The 21,782-nt window shown below is 36.4% G+C and overlaps 1 long non-coding RNA gene across 1 annotated transcript in view; it reads right to left on the reverse strand.

The window, feature by feature from the left end:
* Positions 1-1,214: 1,214 nt before the first annotated feature.
* Positions 1,215-21,782, reverse strand: part of LOC143233530 (uncharacterized) — a 44,996-nt gene continuing 24,428 nt past the window's right edge. Inside the window, exon 3 of the long non-coding RNA XR_013018203.1 lies at positions 1,215-1,293. This is a non-coding gene — a long non-coding RNA (uncharacterized LOC143233530). The remainder of the gene's footprint in view (positions 1,294-21,782) is intronic.

A 21,782-nucleotide genomic window follows, 5' to 3' on the forward strand; every position in this document is an offset into this window, starting at 1 on the left:
AAGGCCGCTAACTTCGAATCTGGTATCAAATTGGGTTTTTGTACCCACCCATCCGGGATCCCCAAAGCGCCATGTTAGAAAATGTGCTCTTACCACCCAATAGGAACAAATGTACTACATGTGCTCACGTACGATGAGCAAAAGAGTTTGTTTTCGGGTACTAAACACCTCCGAGTGACGCTTTAAGTAACTGGAATATTAAATAAGCTTGATCGGTACTTTGAAACCTCTATGAACCATGAGGGTAAGGGAATGAACTGTAATTCCTGAAGTAGAACGAGAGTACACTCAAGATAATGTATGCTACAATATACCAGTAAATATCGTCAAACGTGGCAAACTAGTGTAGCGGAACCAACGAACATGTTATAGCTGTTTTTATTAACTTTTCTATATAAATTGACAAATAATTAAAACTATTATGTGGTTTTCCGGAGATCCATCGAACCAACGAAATCTACACCTGTTTTTTTTTTCATCTAATTGTACAGTCAAGCTCTATAAAAACATTAAATCAGTTAAATTATATCAATAATATTTTGCTTGTTTCTAAATTTTGCGCGATGTTACACTAGGGCTATCTGTGCTAATTGTCCCTAATTCAGCATTGTAAGATCAGAGAGAAGGCAGCTAGTCATCGCCACCCACCGCCAACCTCTTGGGATACTCTTTTACCAACGAAGAATGGGATTGACCGTAACATTATAACGCCCCTACAAGTGAAAGGGCAAGCATGTTTGGTGTGATGGGAAATTGAACCTTCGACTTTCAGATTACGAGTCGATCACCCTAACCATCTAGCCATGCCGGGACTATATCAATAATAAATCGTAAGAAAAACCAACAGCACTACAGCTATCGATAATAAATCGTAAGTATAACCAACAGCACTACAGTTATCGAAAGTTTGTTTTTTACTACTTAAAATAAATGACAGAATTAGAAGAAATAAACAGTGAAGTAAAGGATCGGGTCTTAACACTGATATTGTAACACTGCCTCGTGACGTTTTCATTGTTTTGATACCAGGAAACTGGAAATTTTCTTGTCTACAATGACCAGACTTTTTTTTTTTTTGCTCTTCATTTATGAATAATGATGTCTTAAAGGTCCTCCGTAGCACTAAAATGTCAAAAATATTACAACAAGATATCTTGGCTGCTTTGAAATTAAAGAGGTTAAAATATTATATTAAGATAATTCTGGAGTCTTACCGTGTCCATATTGTTATGTCCATCCATGCTCTGTCTGACGAACGTGCATCTTGACAATAGCCCTGCAGAGTAATTTCTACTGCAAAAAAAAAGAAGAGAAAAAGCTGTCACATATTAAGCACGTTACTTCTCTCTGAAGGCTTTCCATATTTCTTTTGTACTTTTTTATCCAGTGCTTATTTCAACAGCACAGATATCCATAAACGATTTTATGATCACTATATATGCATATGAAATAACATAAATATCCATTTCATTCTCCACAAATGTACCGTGAAAACAACTTATGGGAGGTGTTTCACACCCGTTGTCCTAACAATAATTTTTGAGATAGAAATTTATTGTTTTATCACTTGGTATTTTCTATTTCATCTTTCAATACAGCTTCTTGTTCCAAAACATGGAATTCCAGTCCAAAATTTGTTATAAGGTGGAGGTTAGTGACCAACGGCAACTTATAAAAACTTGCGTCCTGATGGCATGAATTGCGAACATTATCGTAATATTGGTTTAAACTATAGAAGGGAGAAGAAAAACATGCATGAAATTATTGTAAATGCAAAATAATAATAATAATAAGGCCAAATTATGAACCGTTTATCAGCATTGAAGAATGTGGTGCATGAACATCTTTGACTTGAAAAAAACCTCATGTAACACATGGACTAAGCAGTTAGGTCAGAGACCCTAGGTTTCAGGCACTGCTAAAAGGAGGAAAGGGACCAGCTAGCACTCATCACCCACGCACTTTAAAATAAATTACGGGAGTGTCTGTCACTCGTGAGGCACCCGCAGCTGGAAGTGAAGACCGTGTTTGGAAGCACATCCATTTGGAATATTGTACCCCACAGATACGCAGCCCGACCCACGATCATCTAAATAAGGAGTTCAAGAAAATGAAGACCGAGATAGATTCAAGATGGGGAGAGCATTAAGGTAGCTTAACGAACTTTAGTAACGTACGAAAGGTCTCGCCGGCACTAGATATAGCAGTTATTATACACTTTATCAACAATTATTATTTTTTTTTATTAAGAGCTTTTAAGAATGTCTTGCAGTTATGTTGACAAATCCGAGATGTCGGTTAGCAGGTATGAACGAAAAGATGTTTTAGTTCTGCGACATTATGGGACTTTACGGTCATCACTCCTATATTTATAAATTACCCATGAACGCAAGTAGACAGTTTGATTTTGTTTTGAGTTTCGCGCAAAAGTACACGAGGGCTATCTGCGCTAGCCGTTCCCACTTTAACAGTGATAGACTGGAGGGAAGACAGTTAGTCACCACCACCCATTGCCAACTCTTCCGTTAAACTTACAAATAGTTGGATTAGCGATTGTGTTCGGTAAAGGGGACTCGAAACCGCGACCTTAATAATCAAGCCGGTTAAGGCTATGTAGATGGCTCTTTTAATGGAAAAGGAGAAAAACAAAGAAGTTTAGCCTCAAGTTGTCCAGTCTGCACAATTCAGTGACTGAATAAATTATCTTGTTCTTCTTTTTAAGTTCTGACAATTAGAAATCTACCGTTTTTTTAATAGAGAAAACAAGAAGAAATATGCAAACATTCAGAATTATGAATCCTGTGTACATCAGAAGTTAACACTACAAATGTTAGTTTGTTTTTATGTACTGGAAATTCATTCAAATATTTATTTCACTTCAGTCTTAAAACGTTTGAAAGAAATATTAAGACCTATTTGTATTAGTTTACTTCTTCGCAGATCATAAAAGGATACTGCAGACCGATAATGTACAAACTGACCATTTTCAGTAATTGAGCAGTGAGTCCATTTTGACCGGATGCCTTCAGGTTACTGGCAAAACTATCGGTTAACAGTGGTCTGCTACTTCCTTCAGCCGCGGGTGCCGGACGTATATAAACCGGTTTTATCAGGATTAATATTCGATTTCGTATTTTCTGGACAACATACGATTATTTTGATATTTTGCGAACTAAAATAACAAGTAAATTTTTATTATACTCAAGCTACGTACTGATAAACCAGCAATATCTCCTGAAATAGATGACGAAATTAACAAACACGTGACCAGCCTTGCATGTTAGTTGTGAAAACTTAGTTTCAAAGTTTGGTTATTTATCTATAGTCCAGCTTGAGCCTCAACGCCTAGTTCAGAAGAGCAAAAACTAGTTGGTATGGACTTCAGTTTGTTTAGTTTTTCTTTTCGTCATGTACAAGATCAGTTATAAAACCCGTATCTGAACTCTTTTATCTTTAAGAAAACAAAACAAAAGCTGTTAATTAACTGGATTAGATCAAACACGTGAGTGGTGTGTGGTTTTATTTCAACTTTGTAATTATGCCAAACTACTGAGACTTCCCTGTTTCTATTTTAAGTATTGGTGAGAGAGTAGGTGGCCAGCCAGAAGCACCCAACATCCACTATTCATGCTAAGTAAGTCATTCTTATAATGCACCTACTGTTCAAAGTGTAAGAAATATTTTGCAGTTGTCTGACATTGGTTGGTAAGTGTGCTTGACTCGAAATTTGTAGATAGTTGGTTCGAATTGGCCTTACCGAACATACGCGTTCTTTTATCTGTGGAGGCGTTATAAAGGCACGATCAATACCACTATTCTTTAGTAAAAGAATTGGCGGTGGGTGGTGCTTACTGGCTGCTTTTCCTCTAGTCTTAAACCTGCTAAATTAGGAACGGCAAGCGCAGATAGTCCTCGGTGTTAGTTTGTGCGAAATTCAAAAGTAAACAAATAATTATATTCAATGTAAAATCGCTGTGACAATGTTTTTAGTTTTTCAGGCAAGTATTTAGCTGTAGCGAAACGTTACTAACTTGTGAAATACATTTTACATATGTTTTAACTTTTCTCATCTTGTGCATAAAATACAAAAATACTTCTTTCAAATATTATATCCACTGCGACAATTCTATTATTACGAATCATATACTCTAGACTTTACTGAACTCGCCATAATTATTAACAGAAAATAACGTGTTAATGTAATTGACTCCAGGATGTTGAAGTAATATATAATAAATAATCGTTTACTATTTTATTCTATTAATTAAACTGGACGTACAATTCACGTTATTTCTAAATAAAATAAGTAAGAAAAGTAATTGATTTTATCTGACATTATGTAGATGGTACGTGATTTGGTGACTAAGTTAAGTTTCAGTTTACCAAACTGGGGTAGAAGGGTGGGGCGGGGGAAAGCAGAAAGTGGTGTGGTGAAATAACAGATTAACTGATCACTCTGTCAGTACGTGGAACCGCAACTCACCCCTTTAGCTCCATATGTGGTCTGTAATGCTCTCAGCAGCTGTGGTCATTTTGTCCATAAATGGACAATTTTTGAAAGGAAACAAGCCACAGTAAAGTAATATCAAATGTTAGCATGCTGTTCAACCTCAAATGTAACATACACGTCTTCGGGTCAATCTTTCTTTGTTTCATGGGATTCTGAATGTCCGAAGCACGTGACCTCTGGCGCAGAAAAATGAGACTTCACACACAAATCACACAGAATACAAGGCCATGTTCCATTTCTAAGTTGAGAAAAGGGAGATGACCACACAAGATGTAGGTCGGGAAATTCCAGAAATCTACCATATCAGAACTTTTGGTGTATCGTGTTCAGAATATAGAGAAATACAATTCATGATAACACCATCAGCCCATCCCAAATAAATAAAAATTCAACATTTATTCCAAGAAAAAAAGTAATTTATAATCACTTTAAATGTTTGGAGGTTGCAGTCAGTGGGTATTTTTGGCCAAGATTTGTTGCAAGGTGATTCTACGTACCAATAGAAACGAGTTTGTTATTAAACAAAACGTTAAAAGATTAAGAATAAATATGAGACCGAATCCACTATTGGATGAACCACTTGTCATTTGTTATAGCGGTTTCAGGGAGCCATTCCTCCTCTTCTGTAATCCCTCAGAAGGAATAATCGAAGTAAAAAAATTAGGCTTCATTTTGTGGTGGAGAAATTGTGGGTACTCAAATGGAAACCGAAAACATGCTATGTACTACTAGATACCCAATCTGGGACAGACGTACGTATACAGATTTACAACGCTAAAATCACTGGTCCGATTCCCCTCGGTGGACACAGCAGAAGTGACTTTGCTATAAGGAAAACAAGCACACACACAACGATTCTTAATGACGAGAAACCCACTTGAAATAAAAATGTATCTCAGAACGACTGGTATGGGTATTAACACTTTTACTGATAAGCAGAGAACAACGTGTCGACCTTCCTATGTCATTTTCAGGTCATAACGTTATTTTCTGCTTATCAATAGTGTTAATACCCACATCAGCCGCTCTGAGATACACACATACTAGAGTTCTGACAGCCTTTTCAACTATACATCAACAGATGAAAATACCTGAAATTATCAGAGGGCCTGCTTCAGGTGCGTGAAGCACAAACTCTTGAGCCAAACTACGCATTCTGATTAATTATTTGTTTGACTTTACTGCTGAGCGACTACCATCTCATAACTGGCTGGATTACCCATTATTTTGTGGTTGCTGACACCTTTCTCACTCACGCATTAGACGTAATAATTTTATTGCTCGTTTATAAGCTACACGAGGGCTGTCCACGCAAGCCGTCTCTGATTTAGCAGTGGAAGGGAAGGCAGCCAACTCTTAGGATACTCTTTTTACCAACAAATAGTGGGATTGAACGAAGTATTGTAACCCCATACTGCTGAAAGAACGAGCACGTTTGGTGTGAAAGAGATTCAAACCTGCAACCTTCATATTACGAGTCGAGCCGTGAGTGATGATTTCAAGTTATCTTTGTGTAATTGCATATTTATTATTACGTCATATGATTGATATATATATCTTATTTTATTGATTGCTTAAAGTAACACACTACTCTTGTCAGTTACCAGAAGTTTGGTTTCTTTTGAATTTTGCGCAAAGCTACACGAAGGCTATCTGCGCTAGCCGTCCCTAATTTAGCAGTGTAAAACTAGATGGAAAGAAACTAGTCATCACCACCTACCGCCAACTTTTGTGCTACTCTTTTTCCAACGAATAGTGTGATTGACCGTAACATTATAACGCCCCCCACAGTTGAAAGGGCGAGTATGTTTGGTGTGACAGTGACTCGAAACCGCGACCCTCAGATTACGAGTCGAGTGCCTCAACCACCTGGCCATTACTAGAAGTAGAAATATTAGATCGTACGATAATTTATTCACTAGTATCTGATTAAAAAGGGGTATTGAGACTGAACTGGTAACAAATTATTGCGCGTGTATTTAGCCTATAAAAATCAACAGTAACATTAAATAAACAGATGTTTTTCAGCATCCGAATTATTTATAACACTCTGCAATTAATGGTCATTTACCAATGAAATCTTCTGGCAATTAACTATTCAGTGGTAATTGTGTTAGAAATATTAGAAATTGTGTTAGAAATATAATCGTTCTATAACCTGTATCACTTAAAAGGTAGAGAATTTTCAATATTACGTAGGACGTTCGGGAATGATGACATCAAAACAGAAAAGGTACGTTGTCAGAATGTCACAGAAAGGAATGTACGATATATACTTCGGGAAAAAAATGTCACAGTTCGTTTTAGTGTTCTGCAAAACGCCGAATCCTTCTGGGTTATATTTGTGAAGAGCACACGAAAGATATTCGGTTTAATAAACACAAATATATATGATTAAACTGCGTGATATATAATCGGCTTACAATATTTGTCACAGATGACGCTACTGTAACATTTGAACTGGACAGGTTTTGTCTAGTGCCATTCTGACTGGATAATACGAGAACATACCACGTGTCTACAACTGATAACTCTTATTATTAGCAGTAACATAAGTTTAAAGTCCTACCTCTGAAACACACGTAAACAGCTTGGTTAACACGATTGTTAGATACCCTCTTATAATTAGGTGCCTTTTATTAATTTTAGGTAATCCGTGTTGCGCACTAAAAATATTCCAAGCAATTATAATTCCTATATATTACTGCAGTGTGAGAGGTAAGTACCAGATCCCACGCTATGTCATATGTCAAGGATCGTAACAAAATAATATTTTTTCAATTTCTTATTAAAGCACTAAAGAAATAAGATTTTACTAAGATAACAATGAATCTCCGGTCACGTGACTTCTTCCTTCCCTACTGTGTGTGTGTTTTTCGTATAGCAAAGCCACAAAGGGTTATCTGCTCAGCCCACCGAGGGGAATCGAATCCCTGATTTTAGCATTGCAAATCCGGAGACATACCGCTGTACTAGCGGGTAGCCCTTCCCTACTGTATCCTGTGTCTAAGTAAATTGACTGTTTCAACATACAATTTTAACTTCATTACGACAAAATCTTAAACTGTACATTTGTTATTAATTTAAACTTCTAAGAAACTGCCTTTATTATCTGTCCAAGTCGAGTCATCTCCAAACCACAACAAATCTACGTGTGCATAGTTGTTCCATGAAAAAGGTTATTTCTTATGATTTTAGATCCCCTTGTGGGTCTGCAGTAAGTTTATGGACTTACAACTCTACTAAAGTCTGGGACAGAGCACTAAAACAAATAAACCTCTGTTTGGTAAACTGTTGAAAGATATTATTACTGTTAATTGGTATTTGACATTTTAAATGTCGAATTTATACTAGTTGCATGCTTGTGTACTTAAGGAATGACATCTCGAAGGCTTTTGTCTTCAAATGTATTGACAGCTGTTATCATGTCACTAAAACAGAAACGAATGAGTTCAGATTACAATACTACATGTATAAAGAGTCTAAGTAACATATACCTGACTCACGTCGTATTGTACAGTTCCATGCGTGATAAACATAACAATGAGGAAACTAATGACCCGAGATATCCACAGTAGTTCCACACCCGTGATATAGATAACCCTGCTAAACGTCGTGGAAGAGGCTAGGCTAGCACATATTGATGGGTCTGTTTCTGCTCAGTGTAGTACTTGTGTTACACCGTAGATTAATATCATTAGTCACATTTTTATGGTAAGACTAGCCATTTCATTGTGCAGGATACTGTTATAAGTAAGAAATAAACGCTATGATTAGCTACATTAAATGATTAAACCGTATATCTTTTCTTACAAAACCGAAATGTTAAAACATATCAGGTTAGCTGTCATTTTTGTGTTAAAAAATATCATTTAGCGATGTTTTTATTTGAAGTTGAGCTAAAACACGCATGTCTTAAAGGAACTCTGTACGTAACATAGCAAAGCCACAGCGGGCTATCTTCTGAGCCCATCGAGGGGAATCGAACCGCTGATTTTAGCGTTGTAAATCCGTAGACTTACCTCTGTACCAGCGGGAGGCAACACATCACTGATTCTAGTTTTACTGTGAAGTTTAGGCTTAGTGCTGATAAAGTTAGGTGTTAAACTTTAAAATTCTGAACCAAACAACAAGTATGTTTTTGTTTCTAATTACACAGTTTGTTATATTTATATTTCTCACAGCGAGCACATAGTAGGTGGAATTTTCCAATAAAATTGACGTCAGTTTTAATGGAAGTCTAATGTGGCTTATGATTATAAATTTCACAGATGTCTCTTTAACCTACAGGCAATTGTTTAGTCCTAATCTCCATACCAGTGCATTTACAAAACGGCACTAACCTATCATTAAGGTAGATCCTATTGTCCAGTTTGACCTACAAAGGTCATGTCCTGTGGTCGTTTTTATGGCGCCAGTGATACTAGCTGTTAACGAGGCAGGAATTCACAGTAAAAGGTATTGTTTTCCTAGCGCTATGACTCGTGCTGGTGGTCTGTAGAAGGGCTAGTACAAAGAAAACTGGGCAGTGGTTTTTAACAAAACAGCATGATGGATGGACATTTATTTTAATCCTTTTACACATTTCGTAAAGCTGACCGACATCCACCTGCTAGATGGTCTTCCACCTGGAGACACTTCACGAAAATCTGCTTGTTCAGATAAAGTATAAACCCGTCAGGTATAGGCTGCAGAATACAAGTGTTACATTTGACGTCCTTGAAGCTCACATTAACCTTGAGTGCTCCAAAAAAGAAAAGTGTAGAATTTCCACCGAGTCTATTTAGAAGGTACTCCTTTATCCAGGAGGAGAGAAACGGAGGGGAGGGGGTCGACTATAGTCTAAAGAAAGAAATGCGATTCTAGTTGTCTTTTCACCACTTCCTTCCTGTTCTGTACCCCCCCACCTGTTATTTGCACAACTTGTAACAGAACAGAAAAAATGCACAAAAAACAAACACAAAAAACAACAACATCGACTACAGACTGGCTCCAGGTTTAGAAACAGAGAGCTATATTTAGAACCTAAAATGCACGTGATGTGGTCTGTTTCACATAGCTCGTGTGTGTGGCGCACATTTTATTTAAAACTTTTCACAATAAGGATTGACGAGTGGTATCAAAACATTGTAAGCACTGACAGACTATTGGTGAAATTTTCTTGTACAGCCAGCTCTCTATTATCCAAGGCTACAAAATGTGATTAGGGAGAAAATAACGGACATTTTATCAGTTTCCATACTTATAGACACTCGTCCAAATCACCAAACAGAATCTATGTTGAAAATAGGTAAACCAGACCACACATGTACTGTAATAATCACTGTATTATTCATCAGCGGATAAAGTATCAGTCCTGCATGAAATATACCATCATTAAAAACAAACAAACCAAAAACTGTCTTATTGAAGCTTCTGTTACATTAATTTTTAACTAATAATTACTATTGGTGAATTGTATTAGGTTATTTTAAAGATGTAAAGCCAAGTTTTCCATTAAATCTGAAATTTAGGCCTTTACAGCATTATCATATCTCTCAAAAAAATCTATGCGGTGAGATGAGGTGTCTAAACTTGAAAATTTGTAACATGGAAAGTAATAAAAAAGTTAAAAAAACGATAAGATGTGTCGGGTATTTAGTGTTCTGAAACAGTTTGAAAATGTAAAAAGTTTCATAAAATCTTTTACAAGTACTAATCATTAGATTCTATCTTTAAAAATTACAAATACCATTACTGGCATTATTAACTTACAGAATAAAACAAAACAAATATACTGCTTGTTTGTTAAGCACAAAGGTACACAATGATATATCTGTTCTGTGCTAAGTTCTGTTCCGTTTTTTAGCATTATATATCTTCAACAACTGGATAACAATAAATATTTCACTTAGTATTGCTGTCAAATAACGCAACGTTTTAATTACGTTATTTAGATTACTTAACATTTTCTTTATAAAACAAGAAAAAACACACATATTTCGTACAAATAATCTAAGCGCAAAACACTGACCTAAAAAACAAACAAACTTCCTTTTTTTCAGCTTGACATGTAGATTGTCCAGTGTCCACTGTAGTAAGTATTCTTGCTTACTGTGAACTCACAAAAATTAGACTAAATGCGCTATACCGAACTAAAGTTACTTAAAAACAATCTCACTGGGTGACCACCGTGGCGAATTTGCTCCAATCAGATGAGACTTACATACATGTATACTATAAGTAATAGAACCGCGCCCACAGGGCCGTTGGACAGTGGAGGAGGGTCAGTATCGGGTGACTCCATTTGTAGTAAGTGTAAGTCAAGTACAGTCCAGCGTTTACTATCAGCCATATTTGTGTTCTATAAACCAGTTCCTTCAAATGAAACGTTCGGTGCTGTAAGTTAATACTCACTATTTAGTCGAAGGATAGAAATGGATTTGAACAAATCAGAATCAGTTTCTAATGGGAAATTGGGTTTTGAAATCACTGTTATACAAATGTGTTTCTTTTTACATGAAGCTCCGGGTTTAACGTTGCATAGTTGAATGCACAACTTGAAACTTTATAATTTATTGTCTGTTAGGCCACCCTTCGTTGATCAAATAATAGGATTTGACCTCCAGTCTTATAGTATACTCACGACTTCACGTGCGGAGCACGTTCTTGAGGCAACGGTCCAAGAACCACAAACCCTCAGACTCACAATCTAGGTACTCTTATCCCTGAGGTCAGTTCAGTTCATCCAATGAAAACAATCACATTAACTGTTGAAAGGAATGAATTAATAGTGAAAAATGCTCAAAAAGCCAGAATTGTCCAATATAAAGTTTACAATATTGAGCAGTTAATGCTTTTTGTTTTAATTTTGCGCAAAGCTACACAAGGGCTCTCTGCGCTAGCCGTACCTAATTTAGCAGTGAAAGACTAGAGGGAAGGCAGCTAATCATCACCACGCACCACCAACTCTTTTAACAACGAACTGACCGTCACGTTAGAACGCCCCCACGGCTAAAATGGCGAGCATATTTGGTGTGACGAGGGATTCGAACCCGCGACTCTCCGATTACGAATCGAGCGCCCTAACCACCTACCTTTGCCGAGTCTGTTGAGCAAATAAAACCGCGGTATTTTAAGTGGTCATTGTAACACAAATGTGGTGAAATGAACAAATAAACAAGTTCAAATTCTAATAAATAGTAACTTCTAAATTTTAAATATTTTTCAATTTCTAACGTAAGAATATGGAAAGCTTGTGGCAATTCTATAAACGTAATGAGTAACATTATTTAACGTAAGTATTATTTCACGTTTTGTTTCTCTTCGGAGAAACCGATGCTTATTTATATTAACATCAAAAACATCATCTAAAGAACGACCGTTATGGATAATAACGAGTTTTTTAATACTCTAAGCCTAGCCGGACACAGTGAAGATTACATAACGTATAATAACAGGGAAAACACTATAAAACTTGAGTAAACTAAAAGTTATGGCCATGTGCTACGTGTCAATGACTCATTATAAGTCCTTGCTAACAAGGACATTAAGACTTTAATGACAGAGATCACGGAGCGCAGTCCAATAAACAAACGTAAACGTGAATAGCTTTCAACTTGTCAGTATGAGGGAGTTGTTACACAATTTACGTTTGGTGTTAGTTTGTACAATTTATTATTATTGAATGGTTACTAATAGCAGCTCATTACCCATTAGTACTTAGCACGGTCACTAGGCGTCCTACGCGATCGTTAAATACAAAGAGCACACGTATAATACACGCGAGTCGACGTGACCATAAAAAAAAAAAGAAAAAGAGTTAATAACCGTCATCGGGAAGAAGTGTGGGGTGGGGATATAATAACTGAATCAGTGATATACGTAACAATTCGAGGAAAAATTTTAAGTAAAATGTTTACAAACCCTCATTACGCCAAATTTTCAGATTTTGTTTTCAACCTCCTTAAGTGTTGGCCCCCCAGTGGTACAGTGGTATGTCTGCGGACTTACACACTAAAAACCGGGTTTCGATACCCGTGATGGGCACAGCACAGATAACCCATTGCGTAGCTTTGTGCTTAATTCAAAACAAACAAACAGAGTCGTTATACGTACTACAAAGACTAATAGTAAAAAAAAAGTATATACAATATTATTAAATAGCGCTAAGGGTTAAGGAAAATGTAGGCTTAAAATGCGTAACAGCGGTGTCTATTGTTCCCGGTAATAGATATTTTTAAAAATGGCGCCAGTGAGTGCAAAATGAGAAAAAAAAAACTAAAAATTATAAACATATAATTTCACTATATCTTGTGTGCGTGAAAGGAGAGGGCGTGATATATTTTTCACACTTTGAATCTGAAAGGAGAGGACGTGCTATATTTTTCACACTTTGAATCTGAAAGGAGAGGGCGTGCTATATTTTTCACACTTTGAATGGGAAAGGAGAAGGCGTGCTATATTTTTCACACTTTGAATCTGACATTACTTTATCTAGTTCCTTCTCCGGTAGGTAGTCATACTCTCGTCTCTTTTAATTGTGTTTATTTGAGCAGCCCGGCATGACTAGGGCACTCGACTCGCAATCTGTGGGTCGCGGAATTGAATCCCCGTCACACCAAACATACTCGTCCTTTCAGCCGTGGGGGCGTTATAATTGCGGTCAATCCCACTATTCGTTGGTAAAAGAGTAGCCTAAGAGTTGGCGGTGGATGGTGATGACTAGCTACCTTCCCTCTTGTCTTACACTGCTAAATTGTTTGTTTGTTTTTTAATTTCGCGCAAAGCTACTCGAAGGCTATCTGCGCTAGCCGTCCGTAATTTTCCAGTGGCGACAGAGGGGCCACCGATTTTAATCACTCACATCTAGTAGTGCGTCGTCTGTCAGTCAATAGATATTAAAAATGACATCACACAAGGTACTCTGAACGTTGTAATTTGTATTGTCGTGACGCCAATAAAACATGCGCAGGCCATAAATCACGAGAAGAATTATGTACTCTGTAGGCTCAACACAGCATGACATAAGAACCTCAAAAGCAAGAAATAAAATATTTGTTACTCTTAATTTTGAGTTTATTTATTTGCTTTTTAAACTTTCGGGGACCTTTTTGAAATACATTTAGGTATAAAAGTTTAAGTAATTAAAAGATCCGAAAGCCAGCCACATTAGTAACGGCTAATTACATAATTAGGTATAATTTATATGATGGTGTTAATTTCTTTACGCCACTCTTAAAGCAGCAGAAAATATAGTTTTATCTACGAACATGGAAAACCAAGGTCACCACTCGCTTCCTTTCCTCTCCGTTAATATATGATGTTTTTGTGTAAAATAAGAGTCAACAGTTTCCGTTAAGTTATAATCATAGACAGTGTGGAAAGAATAAGGTGCTTAAACAAGCACGTGACAAATCACAGTTTTTAAATTCCTAGTAGGAAACTGTAATAGGGTTGTACTAAATAAAACTTTCACAAGATAATTTTCATTAATCGTATAATACGATTTATACTGAGTAACGTAAATATAACGTTTTAGAGAAAAATTTATTTTCTATGTGTTTTTCTTAATATATAACTGCTTTGATAAGGACGACAACAAAACAAACAAACAACAAAAAAAAACGTTTGTCAATCCCTCTAGCGGCTAGAAGGTAAAACGCTCCCATTTCCAAGGACGCTCATAAATCTTAAGCTCTTTTCTCAACCAGAAAACTGAATACCTCACCCCAGGATTTCCGGAAAGAATCGGTCACGACAAACATTTCGGGGCAACACCATTCCCCCTTCCTCTAAACGTTAGAAACTAAGATTTTAGTACAAAATGCCAATAATCTAGCCAACCAATTCACAGGAAAGAAAGAAGAAACAGGTTCCTTAGAACTCAAATTCCTCTCCAAAACAGCAAAGCAAGGAAAGTCTTAAGTTTACTTGCAACATATGTTGTGCAGTTCACTCTCCCCTGTTGTTTCCTGGTCTCTCTTGCAATGTTTTCTCGATAGATTTTAATTTCTATCCAAATTTGGGTCGTAAAAATCATTCCTGACTCATTTGAAAATATAAGACTGGCTTACAGTTTAAGCAATAACCGTATTTTATCTAGCTGCTTAGTAAAACAGCCTGGCAATGACTTCAAATTTTCTTAAAATGTGACCAGATTTTCAAAGTAAAAAGAAAAAAGGATATTTTCTCCCCTTTGGAGCGTCGCTGTAACAGACCTGAAAGGTGTTAAATCGCAACAACACAACTATTTACCTTTGCTAAATAGCCTGATGTTTATTGAATTGCGTTTTAAAAATCGCAGATAAAAAAAAGTTAAAAGTTTATATAGTCATAAAATAATAAATAACATAACAAAGGCGATAAGTTATTTTGAAGCTACTGGACAAGTTTTAAAACTTAAATTACTGCGGCTGCTCAACAAGAGATTAAGTTAAGAAAACGTAGGGAAAAAGATGGCAGCACTATATCGCTTTTCAGGTATTATTCTCCAAGTGAACTTTTAAGAGTCGTATATTATAATAAACCGTACTTATTATCAGATTCACATTAGAAAACAGAATTTCATTACTTGTTCGTAGATGAACAGAAATATACAATGGGCTTTATTTGCTGTACCCTCCATGACTATCGAAAACTCGATGTTAGCAGACACATTACTGTGTCCTATGGGGGAGAGAGATGCAGAGAAAGTGACGCAATTTAATACTTTTACTACTTCTTACAGGGGAGAAAAAAAAGGACGATAGATTGGACGATCCCATTTCAAAGAGACGTTTGTTAGTTAACCCTAAACTTGTTGATGTTTGCTAATATTTCAGCAAAAGAATTGTGTAGTTTAATATAAAAGGTTTTTTCTGTATTAAAACGCCCCATAGAGGGGGTATGAACAAATAAATCTATACAGAGAACCAACTTAGATGATATCAAAACAGAAACTCAATAATAAGAGATATATATTCAAAAGTATATACTGTAACTTAGGAGTTACGTATTCTATCATAACTTTAATACTCAATGCAGAACTAACTTTATTTCTTAGTATATTCCTCGTTAACAATTTTTATATTTGTCTCGTCTTTACGCAGTATATTGGTTTGTTTTTTTTTAATTTTGCATAAAGCTACACGGTGGCTATTTGCGCCAGTCGTCCCTAATTTAGTAGTGTAAGACTAGAGGGAAGGCAGCTAGTCATCACCACCCACTGCCAGCTCTTGGGCTACTTTTTTACCAATGAATAGTGGGATTAACCTTCATATTATAACGCCCCACCATTGATAGGAAGAGCGTGCTTGGTGTGATGGGGATTCGAGCCCGCAACTCGAGTGCTTTAACCACCTGGCCATGCCGGTCCTACGCAGCAATAAACAGTCAAAATATCTCATCACATAAATGGCGAAACGACGAGCTCACATTTGTCATTTTTAGGACTAAACTCTTAACTTTATGGAATTCAGAATACCAAAAATTTTTTAAATACGGACCCTAATGGGACACCATGCAGTGAATGAGTCAATGGAAAGCGGGAATGATCGGGTGTAATGCGATATTTTATTAGTGAAAAAACAAACAAACAAATAGTTCCACAGAACAACCTGGATATCACTAGGAATTAGACAGAATAACCTGGATATCACTAGGATTTAGATTTGGTTCAATGAAATTCCTAAAACATGTCCCCCTCCCCTCGGTTGAACAGCAGTAAGTCTAGAGATCTTCAAATCCAGGCCAAGATTTCCCGCAGTGAACATAGCAGACGGCACATTGTGGCTTTGCTCTAAAATAACGAAACCAAACCAATCCTAATTATTTGTGATTTTTATAACGAACAATTTTACTTCACACAAGACAACAAATCGTTTGATTAATTGTTTCGTTTTGAGTTTACTTGCTGACTATAAAGTATTATTTGATTACAAGTTACAGTTTTTACAGCAAAGAAAAATTTCATGAAAACAGGTGCGACGTTTCGATCTCTGCAACATGTACGACGTTTCGATCACTGCTGCGACCATGTTCAAGTATAGAAGTTTCAAACAATAAAAAGGCCCGGCATGGTCAAGTGGTTACGGCCCTCGACTCGTAATCCGAGGGGTTCGAACTTCCGTTACACCAAACATGCTCGCCCTTTCAACCGTGGGAGCGTTATAATTTAACGATCAATCCCACTATTTGTTGGTAAAATAAATAGAGCAAGAGTTAGCGGTGGGCTGTGATAACTGGCTGCCTTCCTTCTAGTCTTACACTAGTAAATTAGGGACGGCTATCGTAGATAGCTCTTGAGTAGCTTTGCGCGAAATTCAAACCAAACCAAACGTTAAAACTTGTGTATTTGAAAATTATCATAGCAGTGAACGAAACGTCGTACATGTTTTAATAATATTCTTCCTTGCTGTAACAGTTGTAACTTGTAACAGAACTCTTTAATGTATGAGTAATTTTATTGTTAAATTCTGCATTCCAAAACTTTTATCGTTGTGTCACTTTTAACATCTAACAACAATTTTGTGTTTTGTCACTTTCAGCATCTATTAACGTTGTAGTACCTGTAAATAATTTATATTTTTTATCGTATACTGTTTGTTTTTAATTTCGCGCAAAGCTATAAGAGGGCTGTCTGCGTTATTCGTCCCAAATTTAGTAGCGTAAGCTCTTTGGCTACTCTTTTACTAACGAATGGTTGGATTAACCTTGACATTATAACGTATCCACGGCTGAAAGGGAGAACATGTTTGGTATGACAGGGATTCGAACTCACGACCCTCGAATTACGAGTCGAGCGCCGTAACCGTCTGGCCATATTTATCGTTATAGGCTGTTTACTGTTCTAGTTTGATATATCTATGATCACTTAACAACGTGAAGTGGCACCAATTCTTAAGCAGAATACAACGCTATCTTAAGATTACATGGTAATTATTTATAGCAAATTTGTGGCGACTGGATATCAGTTGTTGCCATGCTTGATCAGTCTATACAATGATCAATATTAATTAGTATCTTATTCATTTATTATTTAACAACAGAGGATACTTGAACAATATTAAGTCAGAAGCCACAACGCAATACGATCATAATTAGTAAATGCCAAACTACTTGATGGTCCTAATGGAATAGAAACGCCTTTGGAAACATTCTCGGTGAATGTGAAGTCGAACACATAAGAGACGTGGAAAGACCGACAAAAGCATGAAATAAAATGCACAAGAGACGTACAAGACTCGACGATACCTGTATACTAGTCATGCCAAACCATGCGACGAACTGAAGTAATATTAATATATGAACAATACGCAAGAAAAAATAATAAAAGAAACTTGCTACAGTTACCCAACTAACGTCGAACTTAGTAGACCCAAAAGAAAAGTAGACAAAAGCCTGGATATTCATGTTGACAGTTTGAATAATTAGTTGGTTCATGTTATAACGGGGAATAGATCCCAGTCGAGTCGATATGGTTGGATCGAATTCTCGATACTGACAACACAAAAATAATTCTTTTCAGGACTAACGTGAAGATAGCGGCAGATTAGCAGCCGAAACGTAGGTTAATAATTTAATAAGTAACTGATATGTAGTGGTAGTAAATTTTTAATTAAATAATGTACAAAGAAAATTTATTATTAATTAATAATTTATGATGACACAATACAAAGACACTACCGTATCGCGATGATACAGCTTTTTCCTTAATAATATGCCTTTGTTAGATTTCATAATATTAGGTTGAGGAATAATTCGTGAGCGTTAGAACACAGCTACACTGAGACATCACAACAATATGATTGCGCTATATTATATTACATATTGTAGCACAACAAATTCAATCCATCATGGAAGTGTGATTGTTATATAACCCACAATGAGTTATAACAGTATTTTAAAGATTTAATTTTACGTTTTCAAAAATTAGAACACTTTTAAATTGTGTACTACATTTAAATGCATATTAACGTATATCATGTCAAATACGAATGAATACAAGTGAATTCGGTTAATCTGCTATCAAAACTTTGCTAATTACTTGAGAGTTAATTTAAAGATAAAAATGCGAATTTTATCCAACTGGTAATGAGAGAAGAAAAATATTTCATTTCGGCCAAAGTTTCGCTATTGCGGCTTCATCAGTCTTGAAGTAACTCCAATGACGAAACGTTGAGTGAAATGAAAAATAATTATTATTATTTAAATAGTCTGTTTGTTCTTAGAATAAAGCCATATTAGGTTATCTGTTAAGTCCATCGCGGAAAATCGAGCTCCGGATTTTTAAGGTTGCAAATCCGTAAACTTACCGCTGTGCCACCAGAGGATGTCTGGAGAATAAAGGTAGTTTTTTTCTAGCCTTACTGTAAAAATGTTAAAATATCTTCATTATACACAATAACGTTTGAAAAAAACAAGGTAATGTTGTCTACTTTTTAGCATCGGTAAAATCAGAACGAAACATTACTACTTATCAGTAACTTGTGATCAAAGCAGCAAACTATATATTTTAAAACTTAAAATGAATTCAGTGACTAATATAGGTGATTTAACACACCGTTCTGTATCAGTTACAAAAATACTTAAAGTAAAGCTCATGTTTAAAATGCATTGGCTCATTAGTAACTATACCTTCACCAACAACGTTATTTTCCAATGAATAAATGCGTAAAAAACAACAACTGAACGATTTGAAACATTCATATTTCTGTACTCTACGTTACTGGTAATAACTTCAGTTTACAGAATTGGCTTGGCCATTGTGAAATAAAAATTATTATAAAACTGCTCAAGCAGAGACACGCGCGCACGAAACATTTAGATTTTCACATAATTTTGTCAAGAAGTTTCTCGAATTAGCAAGTAAAAGCTTTAACTTGAGGCTTGAATATGGTTCGGAATGGCCTGGTTGTTAAGACACTTGATATGCTCGCCCTTTCAGGCGTGGGGGCGTTATAATGTGACTGTTAATCCCACTATTTGTTGGTAAAAGATTAGCCCAAGAGCTAGCGGTGGGTGGTGATGACTAGCTGCCTTCCCTCTAGTCTTACACTGCTAAATTAGTGACGGCTAACGCAGATGGCCCAGCATGGCCTAGCGCGTAAGGCGTGCGACTCGTAATCCGAGGGTCGCGGGTTCGCGCCCGCGTCGCGCTAAACATGCTCGCCCTCCCAGCTGTGGGGGTGTATAATGTTACGATCAATCCCACTATTCGTTGGTAAAAGAGTAGCCCAAGAGTTGGCGGTGGGTGGTGATGACTAGCTGCCTTCCCTCTAGTCTTACACTGCTAAATTAGGGACGGCTAGCACAGGTAGCCCTCGAGTAGCTTTGTGCGAAATTCCCAAACAAACAAACAAAAGCTAACGCAGATAGCACTCGTGTAGTAGCTTTGCGCGAAATTCAAAACAACCCAAACGTTTGAGTGTGTAGTGAGAGCTGTGCTATGGGAGGATAAATATCCATCAATCTAAACCCACATCTTTTATGAGCACGTCACTTATTTTATATAAATAGTAAAATATGTATATTAAAACTGTTACAAATGACTTAATGGATTAATTAATTTCTGGATCGTCATTAGTTTTGGTTGCTTTCTTTTTCAGTAAAATATGTTTAATTTTGTATTTGAAGCCTGGAATTCAATTAGATCTTGGTTTAAATTCCGTGAAACAAGCTAATTTTGTTTTTAATCGTTAATTTGTTTATTTTATATTTTATAAACAACAAATCTTACCTCATTCCCAACCTGAAGGGTTCACTATAAGGCAAGAACCTACGACATAAAGCTAGTGAATTAAGAATAGTAGTTCACTTTAATACTATATATGATAGTCCTTTATCTATTTATCTTATCCAGTTTAACCCTACTTTACCGTTGTTTTGTACCGGCTGTCTTCAGACTACTACCCCAAGCGGTATACGGCGTGTTTCAAACTCTTTTTTAAGTTTCCCGATCGACGGTCTGTCAATCTTAGTGTACAGCAAAAATATATCACCGATTGCCGTAAAACCTACTAGACTGGTTACTTTGTGATCCGCCCACGCTGTGGCGCCATACATAGTCAGGCCTTACAAATCTTTCAGAATTATGCGCGCGCTCGTCTATAGTGAACGAACGAAAGTAGCTGATTGGTAAAAGGTGAATATTCTATGTTCTTCTGATTGGTGAATAATAATTACAGTCTGTATGGAGTACACACCCGGAAATAATCGATAAAAACACCATGGAACGACAAAGTTTGAGTGTGCTAATTTAAAGTAATTAATAATTTGAAAAGTCATGAAGGTGATAATTTACCGAGAATGAAGTTTAAGACCTGAAAAAAATTATTAATATAATCATTAGTTGTTTTATTCTGTCGTATGAATATAAAACCGTCAGAGATTATTCAGTTGGCAAGTGTTTCGTTACTGATTTCAACGTGGTGGCTCTAATAAAGTTTTATTAAAGCGCGAGTTTTGAAGGAATTACGAGATTAGAACGACAGTGGTCCATAGGAAACTAGTATATTAATTACTGAGGTAAAACATTAACATTTAGTATTACTACATTTCGAGATAAAAACGTTACTACGTAGACGCGTGTTTAGAGGTAAACAATTCTCCCTACTGAACTAGGTTTGTAGGTAAACATTTACCACACAGTCTTAAACTTACCAATACAACATTACTGTCAAGTATAGACAATATACTTTCTTCAATTAGCTTTTTTGTTATCAAGCGCGAAGTTACACATCCGACTATCTATGCTCTGCCCATCAAAAAACGATTTGTTAGCGTTATTAACGTCCACTGATCCACTGGGAGTGATTATACATTACAATTTTAAACAGACATACAGGTGAAATCTTGTTGAATGGACAGCAACTGCCTGTTATATAAAAACAAGTATAGAGGGCGACGTTTCACCATTTTTCTGCCTTTTGTTATACAGGTGTTTTAAATACACAATATGAATCACGATTATTAGTATCATAAAGAAATGTATGTCGAGCGAACGATTTTGGAGCTCAAAAATTTCTCGAACAGAATGACTAGTGTATGTTAAAGTAAAGAAAGTTTGAACAGGCTCTTCAGACTCGCCTCCCAGTAGCACAGTCTGCTACTCACACTGCTAGAAACTGGATTTCGATACCCGTAGTGGGCAGAGCATAGCCCATTGTGTAGCTTTGTGCTTAATTCCAAACAAACAAAAAACACTTCAGACTTTGGATTTGTTTGTTGTTTGTTCTAAATTTCGAGCACAGCTATACAAGGGTTATCTGCCCTAGTCATCTTTAATTATTCAGTGATATACTAGAGGGAAGGC

Source organism: Tachypleus tridentatus, chromosome 12, assembly GCF_004210375.1.
Source record: "Tachypleus tridentatus isolate NWPU-2018 chromosome 12, ASM421037v1, whole genome shotgun sequence".
NCBI lineage: Eukaryota > Metazoa > Arthropoda > Merostomata > Xiphosura > Limulidae > Tachypleus > Tachypleus tridentatus.